This window comes from Cervus canadensis, chromosome 14, assembly GCF_019320065.1.
Source record: "Cervus canadensis isolate Bull #8, Minnesota chromosome 14, ASM1932006v1, whole genome shotgun sequence".
NCBI classification, from domain to species: Eukaryota; Metazoa; Chordata; class Mammalia; order Artiodactyla; family Cervidae; genus Cervus; species Cervus canadensis.
The window spans coordinates 52,084,800-52,095,374 of NC_057399.1; the positions used below are offsets into that span (position 1 = coordinate 52,084,800).

Consider the following 10,575-nt stretch of genomic DNA (forward strand, 5'->3'; position numbering starts at 1 on the left):
ATAGTTATTCAGATCTTCAGGAAAAAAATAAAAATGATTGTATGCACTATATATGTCATCTTAATATAAAAGACTCAATAGACATATGTATTTTTCATTTAGTCTGTTGACTTCTTTGACACAAGGTTGCACAAAGCAATATTGTAACACTGTGTTGTTTGAATTCTAATGACAATAGTAGCATAAAGGATGTCTCAGGAAGTTGAGCTGAACTTGAGCAAATTAGCTATATTTTACCCAAAATAAATAATTATTAATCTGTAGTTGTTTGTGATAAGATATATCTTATAGTGTTATATCTAAAAAAATAAAATCATAGTAAAAATAAAATTAACAAATTGATATGAAAAAAACACACTAAGATAGAATTTTAGTAGAAACAAAAAGGTGCATTTTATAATGATAAAGGGGTCAGTACCTCAAATACATAGGACAGTTACAAATGCATGTTCACCTAAATCACAGCCCCAAAATACAGGAAGTAAAAATGATAAAAAAGAAAAGAGGAAGATATAATTTAACAACTAAAATTGGAAATTTCAATGTCCTGTCTTCAATAATTAATTTTTCTCTGTCTAGAAAATCTAGACAGAGATTTAATAGATATACAGAATATTTGAAAAATATTTGTATCAATAACTTCACATAATTGATTTATATAACATTTCACTGAAGAGTACAGTAAACATTATTCTTCCAAATATGTATGAAACATATACTAGGCCATAAAACAAGATAAATTAAGATTGAAGTTATACAAAGTAAATTCTCAACCTGCAATAAAATTATATTAGACTAGAAATTAGCAAAAGAAAGAAGTATTTAAAACTTTCCAAATATTTGGAAATTTGAACAGCATACTTCTAAGTAATCTATGATTCAAATAAGATAATGCAAGATAATTTAGACAATATCCTGATTAAAAAATAACATCAAAATTTATAGGAAGTGGCTAAAGCAGTGATTAGAAGAAAATATGTAACTTAAAATGCCTCTACCATAAATGAACAAATTTGTCAGATAAATAACCTCTTGTATGTTAATAAATTTTTAAAAATAAGAATAAATTAAACTCAAGCAGAGAGAAGAAAAGAAATATAGGCAACATCAAGGAAATATAAAACAGAAAATTAGAGAAAATCAATAAAACCAAAAGTGGATTCTTTTAAATATCAATAAAGCTGACAAATATTTATCTAGACTAAGAATGAAGCAGATAAGACACAAATTATCAAAATCAAGAATGAAAGATAACACACTACAACAGACCCTATAATTTAAGGGATTATTACAAATAGTTTTGGGCATTATATTGGACAGCTTATTGAAATAGGCAAATTCCTAGAATCACACCAGTATCAAAACTTATTCTAGAAGAAAAAACATTAAAATAGACCTAAAATAAGTAGAGACATTGAATTACTAATTAAAAATATTCCCACACAAGTGGTACAGCACAGATGACTTATTGGTGAATTCTATCAAATATATAAAAAACAGCATCAAATCTTTAGCAAACTCTATCAGGTTATAGAGACCAGAATTATACTGATTTGAAAGCCAAAGACATTGCAAAAAAAGAAAACTATAGACCAATAGCCATATGAACATAAACAAAAAACACGAAAATATTAGAGCTGACAGCTAGCAATATTTAAAATGGGTTAGATGCCACAACCAAATAAAATTCATGCCAGAAATGTGAGGTGGGATTAACATTAGAAAATTAACATAACACACACTATTAGTAGGATAAAAGACAAAAAATACTAATTTCAATTGATAAAATTAATGATATTCAGTTAATATCAGATTGCAAATGCATTTGACAAAACTCAATCCTCATTCAAAATAAAACCTCTCAACAAAAGTAAAAAGGAAATTTCATTTACCTTATAAAGGGAATCTAGGAAAAACCCACATCTAACATCATAATTAAGCATAAAAGCCTGAATTTCTTCTAAGGTCAGGAACAGGCAAGGATGTCTATTTGCACTACTTCTACTGAACACTATACTGAAAATTCTAGCTACTTCAACAACAACGAAGAAAAAGTTAAAAGGTACTAAAGATATCCATGGTGAAAAGGGAGGGGAAGAAAATCTCTTTAATTGTCAGTCAGTTCAATTGCTCAGTCGTGTTCGACTCTTTGCGACCCCATGAATCGCAGCACGCCAGGCCTCCCTGTCCATCACCAACTCCCGGAGTTTACTCAAACGCATGCCCATCGAGTCGGTGATGCCATCCAGCTATCTCATCCTCTGTCGTCCCCTTCTCCTCCTGCTCCCAATCCCTCCCAGCATCAAGGTCTTTTCCAATGAGTCAACTCTTCGCATGAGGTGGCCAAAGTACTGGAGTTTGAGCTTCAGCATCAGTCCTTCCAATGAACACGCAGGACTGATCTCCTTTAGGATGGACTGGTTGGATCTCCTTGCTGTCCAAGGGACTCTCAAGAGTCTTCTCCAACACCACAGTTCAAAAGCATCAATTCTTCGATGCTCAGCTTTCTTCACAGTCCAACTCTCACATCCATACATGACCACTGGAAAAACCATAGCCTTGACCTCTTTAATTGTAGGTGACAGCAAATTATGAAAAATATACACATAACAAATTCTAAGCAAATTCTATATAGAACATTCTAAGAAATGTACATATAACAAAACTGCTATAACTAATACAACACTTTAGGAAGCCCGTAGAACACAAAATCAAGGTACAAAAATCAATTAATTTATGCTAAATATAAAACACCTAAAGGAGAAATGAAGAAAACAATTTGATTTATAATAACATCAATATATAAAGTACTTATGAGCAAATTTAACCAAAAATAGTGCAAGATTTGTGTATGGAAAAATACACTGAGGGAAATTAAAGATGTAAATGAATGGAAAGGCATTTCATGTTCAAAAGATAGAAGAAGCAATATTGTCAGGAAACCAATTTATTCAAAATTGACTTACAAATTCAATGCAATTGTTATCAGAAACCCGAGAATTATTATGGAGTTCAACAAGCTGATTCTTAAATGTGTTGGAAATTCAACAGACTGATAATAGCCAAAACAATTTTGAAGAAACACAGTAAAGTTGGAGGACTTATACTACATGATTTCAAAATTCACTATAAAGCCACAGTAATCAATGCACTGTGTTATTTGTACAAATATATGCATATAAGTCAGTGGAACAGAATTGAAAATGTTCAGTGGAACATTCTGACCTTCTGGAAGCAGAATGCACTTCTGTGGAATTACACTTCCAATATGTGCAGTTTATTATGTTAGCTTTACCTCAATAAAGTTGTCAAATAAAGCCCAGCTACAGTGACATACTATACAGTCAAATATTAATACTTCAAAAAGTGATATATGTTTATTTTATTCATAGCATTTTTATTTGCTGCGTGTGTATTCTTGGACTTCCCATGTTGTGTAGTCATAAATAATCTGGCTGTCAGTGCAGGAGACACAAGAGATGTGGGTTCAATATCTGGATTGGGAAGACCCATAGAGTAGGAAATGACAACCCGCTCCAGTATTCTTGCCTGGAAAATTCCACGGACAGAGGAGCCTGGTGGGCTATAGTCCATAGGGTAGTATATACATACTAATTAGGGATCAATTTTGTTTTTCAGGTAGAACTGAGAAGCATCTTACTTTAGGGTCTAATCCAACAACCCTAGAAAATGTAAAAAGTCTTTAGCTGTCTGTGACTGGAAGCATGAAAGAAAAGAAAATTGACTTTCCTTCCTTGTTAACTTTTTACCTTTTTTTGGTAAAGTCGAAGGAAGGGAAGTGAAGTGAAGACGCTCAGTCGTGTCCAACTCTTGGTAACCCCATGGACTGTAGCCCACCAGGCTCCTCCATCCATGGAATTTTCTAGGCAAGAGTACTGGAGTGGGTTGCCATTTTCTTCTCCAGGGGATCTTCCCAACCCAAGGATCAAACCTGGGTCTCTGGCATTGCAGATAGACACTTTATCCTCTGAGCCACCAGGATCGAAGGAAGACCTGATATTAAATGTGTAGTTTTAGGAATGAGACAATATGAGAATATGTTTATTTGAACTGAGAGATTTTATGAAAGTCATCTTCATGTACTGTGAAATTTGGTATGAAATAAAAGATGAAAGTATTTATTTAAACAGTGTTCTAAGTAATTAAAAATCTGTGTTCCTTGAAACTCTAATGACTATCTACTTTTAAGTAAAAACACATCACTAAACTGTTTCCTCATACATAAAATGAGGAATTTGGTCAGATATAGCAAAAAATATTGTCTGTTTGTAAAAAGCTACATTTCTAGAAAGTATGCTGCATTTCTATTCCTCTTGTTAATAAATTTCTTTAAGATGAGCAAGGTTTTATTTTTCATTTTTATTGAATTATTTCCCTAGACTTAGTTTAAGCAATTTGTTTTATATATTAGACATATTTTTTGATGAATGAAGAATCAGGGTGAAAAAGTTGTCAACAAACCACTTTGTTTAAATAAAAATACAAAAACCATTTAAGAACATGAGATACCAGTCTAACGGAACTTTACCATGTTAATTGTAAAGGAAAAAAAAAAAAAAACAAGACATATCACTGTCTGAACAAAATCACTTTGTTTTAAAAATAAGTAACTCTCAAAATGGTTAGTTTTGTTATTTTAATTATCTTAATTATGAAACGATATACAAAAGTCTGATTTTGATGTATTAATGGAGTTTTGATGTTTTCATTTGCTAAATTGTCTGACTCTTCGAGACCCCATGGACTGCACACACCAGACCTCCCTGTCCTTCCCTGTCTCCCGCAGTTTGCTCAAAGTCACGTCCCTTGAGTCGGTTATACTATCCAACCATCTCATCCTCTATTGCCCCCTTCTCGTCTTGCCCTCAATCTTTCCTAGCATCAGGATTTTTTGTAATGAGTAGGTTCTTTGCATCAGGTGGTCAAAGTATTGGAGCTTGAGCTTCAGCATCAATCCTTTCAATGAATATTCAGGGTTGATTTCCTTTAGGATTGACTGGTTTGATCTTGCAGTCCAAGGGACTCTCAAGAGTCTTCTCCAGCACCACGATCTGAATGTATCAGTTCCTTGGTGCTCAGTCTTCTTTATGGTCCAACTCTTACATCTGTACATGACTACTGAAAAAACCATAACTTTGACTATACAGACATTTTTCAACAAAATGGTATCTCTGCCTTTTAATACACTGTCCTGGTCTGTCATAGCTTTTCTTTCAAGGAGCAAGTGTCTTTTAACTTCATGGCTACAGTGACAGTCCACAGTGATTTTGGAGCCCAAGAAAAATATGTCACTGTTTCCACTTTTTTCTCTTTCTATTTGCCATGAAATGATGGGACCAGATGCCATGATCTTAGTTTATTGAATGTTGAATTTTAAGCCAGCATTTTCACTCCTCTTTCACTTTTAATTCCAGTTTTGTGATTCATCCAGCTTGGCATTTTGTATGATGTACCCTGCACATTAATTAAATAAGCAGGGTGACAATATATAACCTTGATGTATTCCTTTCCCGATTTGGGACCAGTCCCTTGTGTTGTTCTATGTCCAGTTCTAACTGTTGCTTCTTGTCCTGCATATAGGTTTCTCAGGAGACAGGTAAGGTGGTCTAGAACTCCCATCTCTTTAAGAATTTTCCACAGTTTGTTGTGATCGACACAATCAAAGGCTTTAGTGTGGTCAATGAAACAGATTTTTTTTGGAATTCCCTTGCTTTTTCCATGATCCAGTGGATGTTGGCAATTTGATCTCTGGTTCCTCTGCCTTTTCTAAATCCAGCTTGAATGTCTAGAAGTTCTCAGTTCACATACTTTTGAAGTCTAACTTAAAAGATTTTGAGCATTACCTTGCTAGCATGTGAAATGAGTGCAGTTGTGTGGTAGTTTAAAATGTTTTTATCATTGCCCTTCTTTGGGATTGAAATGAAAACTGACTTCTTTCAGTCCTGTGGCCACTGCTGAGTTTTCCAAATATGTTGGCATATTAAATACAGCACATTAACAGCATCATCCTTTAATTCCATCACCTCCACTAGTTCATAATATGCTTCCAAAGGCCCACTTGACTTCACATTCTAGGATGTCTGACTATACTTTAGTGGCTGGGTCATTAAGACTATATTGGGTAGTTCTTCTGTGTATTCTTGCCACCTCTTCTTAATCTCTTCTGCTTCTGTTAGATCCTTGCCATTTCTGTCCTTTATTGTGCTCATTTTGCATGAGATGTTCTCTTGGTATCTCCAGTTTCCTTGAAGGGTTTTATTATTTATATTTGCTTTAATCCAGTTTTTCTAAGGACACCTATAATATATTGATTAAATCTTTTTGTTAACAATTGAATCACCGTGTTTTCTAATACCATGACAAAGTTAACTTTAAGCAGAATGTCCTTCTGTGGAATTTTACCCTCAACATAAACTTAACTGGGATCCAATAAATTTCATTAGATGTGCAGGGTAATAAAATCATGTTTCTCTCTCTCATTTGAAGTATTGTGACAGTAAACTAGACCAGTTTGATGAATGGGGTGGTTGAAGTCCATATAATCTTCCCATGAGTGTATACTAAATGTTGTTTCCAGTAGCGTTCAAAATATCTAGAATGTCACAAAATAGAATTGCAAATTTTTATTTTGTTGCATTGTTAAATACATTTTCTCTGTCATGTTGCTTGATGTCCAGTATATCTAAATAAGAGAAGCAATGTTTTCTCAAGATTTTATAGTCAAGCACTTCCATTTTGGTGGACTATTTTTAAACACTATCATGCATATGTTTCTGAGATATTACCATTTTGAACTTTCACAGTATACTGTTTTTCTTATACAGTGTAAAATTTTTTCACCACAACAAGAGCAAACATGTTTAATTGATGTAAAATATCAAGTAGAATTCAGTCACATTTTTTCCTAAAATTATTTTCACAGTAGATATTTTATACAGGATATTTTAAAAGTAAAGAAGATAAACTCTAGTAGGTCACTTCTTGCCGCCATTTCAAATAAAATAAGATCATGATATTTGAAGGGAACTATGACATTAGAGGGTCTTATTTTATTTTACATTTAATTGAGCATGGAGAAAAAATTTACTGTGTTGAAACAAATACTTTATTACACGTTTGACTTTTTTTTATTGTTCAGCTGCCTTACATAAAAAAGATATTATTCTTTTATGATATCTGGGGCATTGTATAGCCAAATGTTAGTCTTGCCAATGTGATGTGTTGTCCTCATAAATCTTCCAACTGCTTAGTATATTTCAATTTCATTTGTCATTATTAGCTTCCTTTATATTTGGGAATATTAATTTAGGTAAAAACTTGAAGTTAACACCTCATAAATAATGATTTGATGCTGTATCTCTTACCCAATGGAGACAGACAACTTTTACATGTTTGCCCACTCTTAAGAAATCCTCTCTGTTTCATAATTGTTACTCATTCTCAAAATCTGGGGTTCTCTACCAAGTTTGCTATACCTGTCCCAAATGACTAGAGACCAGAAGTATGAAAAAGGAAAGGACAGCTGAACCAATCAGACACTCCCTGAAAGAAATTTGAAACTGGATTTGAAAGGACAGATACAGGTCATGTAACTTTAGAGTAGAGAACCAGTTGTGATAAGACAGTAAATAAGATAACCTGTCTGTTGTACAAAAAATGAATCAGATGTGAAAGAGACATGTAGCATCTGACAGAAGACTTAGCTTAGTTCCCAGCATGTTTGTTTTTCTTTTTTTTTTTTTTTTGCCTCAACCATTCTGTGTCTTGACACTACTCTTTCTACTTGATTTTTTAACCTGAGACTTATCATTATAAGGAAATTATTATGAGGTCTTAAGCTAGTATTAAAGAAAGATAAAAATAAGAAAGAAATGTACTGCTTTCTATTTACCATGCACTGTTCTAAAACCTTATTCATATTAACTCATTTAAGTGTTGCAGCTCCTGGAGTTAGGTATTATTACTATCCTCATTTATAGATAATGAGGATACCGAGGCACATTGTCATTTAGTCACTAAGTCATGTCCAAATCTTTTGCAACCCCATAGATTGTAGCCGACCAGGCTCCTCTCTCCATAGGATTTCCCAGGAGAAAATACTGGAGGGGGTTGCCATTTCCTTCTCCAGGGGGTTTTCCCAAACTCCTGGTGAGCAGGTGGATTCTCTGCCACCTGGGGGCTTCCCCTCATAACTTATGCCTCTTTTATATAAGGCAGTTGAACGAAAAAAATATGGAAAGTATAATAAATAATTTATTTAAACACATTAAAACTTTTGTCCATGCTCTATTAAACATAGACTCCTATACTTGCAGCTAGAAAGTCTAAAATAGGTTTCCTGATACTAAATAAATAAAACCAAGCAAAATAAAACAAACCAAACAAGTAGACAAAACAGGAACAATCTTAAATAAGGAACCTGGCAAGAGAGTTACATGAAGCAGAGAAGACTCGAGAATCCCTTGGACTACAAGGCCATCAAAATAGTGAAACCTAAGGGAAATCAACCCTGAATACTCTGAAGCCCCAATACTTTGGCCACTTGATGTGAAGAGCCCACACATGAGAAAAGACCCTGATGATGGGAAAGGCTGAAGGCAAAAGGAGGAGGAGGCTACAGAGGATGAGGTGGTTAGATAGCATCCTTGACTCAAAGGACATGAATTTGAGCAAAATCCAGGAGTTAGTGAAGGACAGAGGAGCCTGGTGTACTACATTCAATGGGGTTTAAGAGTTGGACATGACTTAGTGACTGAATAACAATGGCACTTATTCCATATAAAGACCAGAAACAAAGACTCTCCCTTGGTAAATTATCACTTTAAGCCATTAATTCTCAAAGGAGATGGGTGATATTGTCCCCAGTGGAAAGACAATCGGTTCCTGGGGTGAAAAAATTTTTTTATGTATATAGGCATATGTATATTGTTTTCATGGTATCAAAATTACATGTGAAAGGCAATTAGAAAAAGCTATCCTAAAAAGCTATGTAAGGGGGCAATAATGAAAAGAAAAAAAAAAGATTAAGAAACATTGCTTTAAATTAATTGGTTTTTCCTATGTATATGGAACTCAACTTCCTCCATGATACAAACTATACATTTTTTAAATTAGAATGTCCTAAGAATTTGTACTTCTAGGATTTGGAATAAGCTTTTATCTACACTTCTCAAGTTCAGAAACATTATTCAAGTTGTTTTCTGAATTAAAGAGCTGCAAAAAATATTTATGTTTTCTGTCATTAAAAAGCATTTCAAAAATAACACTCTTTTTGAGCTCTCATTTGACCAAAAATAGCTTTCCTTTTAACTGATGAAACTTGTCGCTGGCTCATTCTTCCATGGAAACAGCTGCTAGTTGTATGTTTGAACATATTTGCTTAAGAAATACAAAATTATTAACATTCTAATCCTCTAACCTTTTAAGGCGAGCCAGCTGTGATTATTCACAGCTAGACCAGAGCGTTTGGTTTCAGCTTTGTAGAAATTTCTTCCCTTTATTTCTCATAGACTATTACCTGAACAATTTGATTTTCTGAGTAGGAACTATGCCATATGTAAATCAGCCTCAACTATTAGCCCCAAGAACTAGGGAAAATATTAAAAAATGTATTAATCTGGTTTTGCCAACAGTAAACATTGTTTGTTGCATTTTCATCTTATTAAAAACTTATAGCACTTACTATGTACTATAATACTGTTTTAAACACGTTAAAATATTAATTAGCTTAATCTTCATGAAGTAGGTACAATCATTACCCTTGCTATTTTTGTAATTTAAGAAATAGAGCCAAAGAGTGGTTAAGCAAATTGCCAAGGGCCACACACATCTGGTAAGCTCCAATGCCACATTCAAATAGAGGCCATCTGGCTCCAAACCCTGTGCTAATTATCATTAAACTCCAATATTCCACACACCTAATTAATTATCTTTCTTACTCTTTCTTATTTATCTTCACAGAAACCCAAAGAGGTAGCATGGTTATTACTTCCATGTTGATGGATGGAGAACATGAAGAAGATGGATTTTGAGTACTTGGCCCTAAATCTCAATATTGTTAAGAGGTAAGCATCAGATTTGAATCTAGATCTTTTTTGACTCCAGAACCCCTATGCTGCACTCTGACAGGACCTCACACCAATTGCTTCTCAACATATCAAGGTAATATGTATCATTTATGGAAAATCACCACAGACTTGTTTATATATCACTCTAATAGTTTGGCATAAATCAATCCGTTAGTCACAGACTAAAAGTTTGTTTCTCACCTGTAATAGCATTTTTTGCTCAAGAGAATAATTGCTGTATCAAGTTGGTTGACACTCTGGCCACAGAGTTCCTTTTTTATTTACAAGAATTGAAAATATCTGTCTCTTTATAGTTTTGAATTATTACTGAAGTAGCCTTTTAATTTGACCTTGTAGATTCCAATACAAATGGTAATCACTCACATCTTTGCCAGGTTCTAAGTATAATGGATCCTATCCCAGCATGTTTACCTTGTTCTGAGTTCAGATATGAAGAAGTCTGCCATCTACAAATGTAAGTACTATC

General features: G+C 33.7%; 1 long non-coding RNA gene across 1 annotated transcript in view; it reads left to right on the top strand.

The window, feature by feature from the left end:
* LOC122453191 overlaps positions 1-10,085 on the top strand; it is a 254,095-nt gene extending 244,010 nt beyond the window's left edge. Inside the window, exon 3 of the long non-coding RNA XR_006272971.1 lies at positions 9,982-10,085. This is a non-coding gene — a long non-coding RNA (uncharacterized LOC122453191). The remainder of the gene's footprint in view (positions 1-9,981) is intronic.
* The last annotated feature ends 490 nt before the right edge of the window (positions 10,086-10,575 follow it).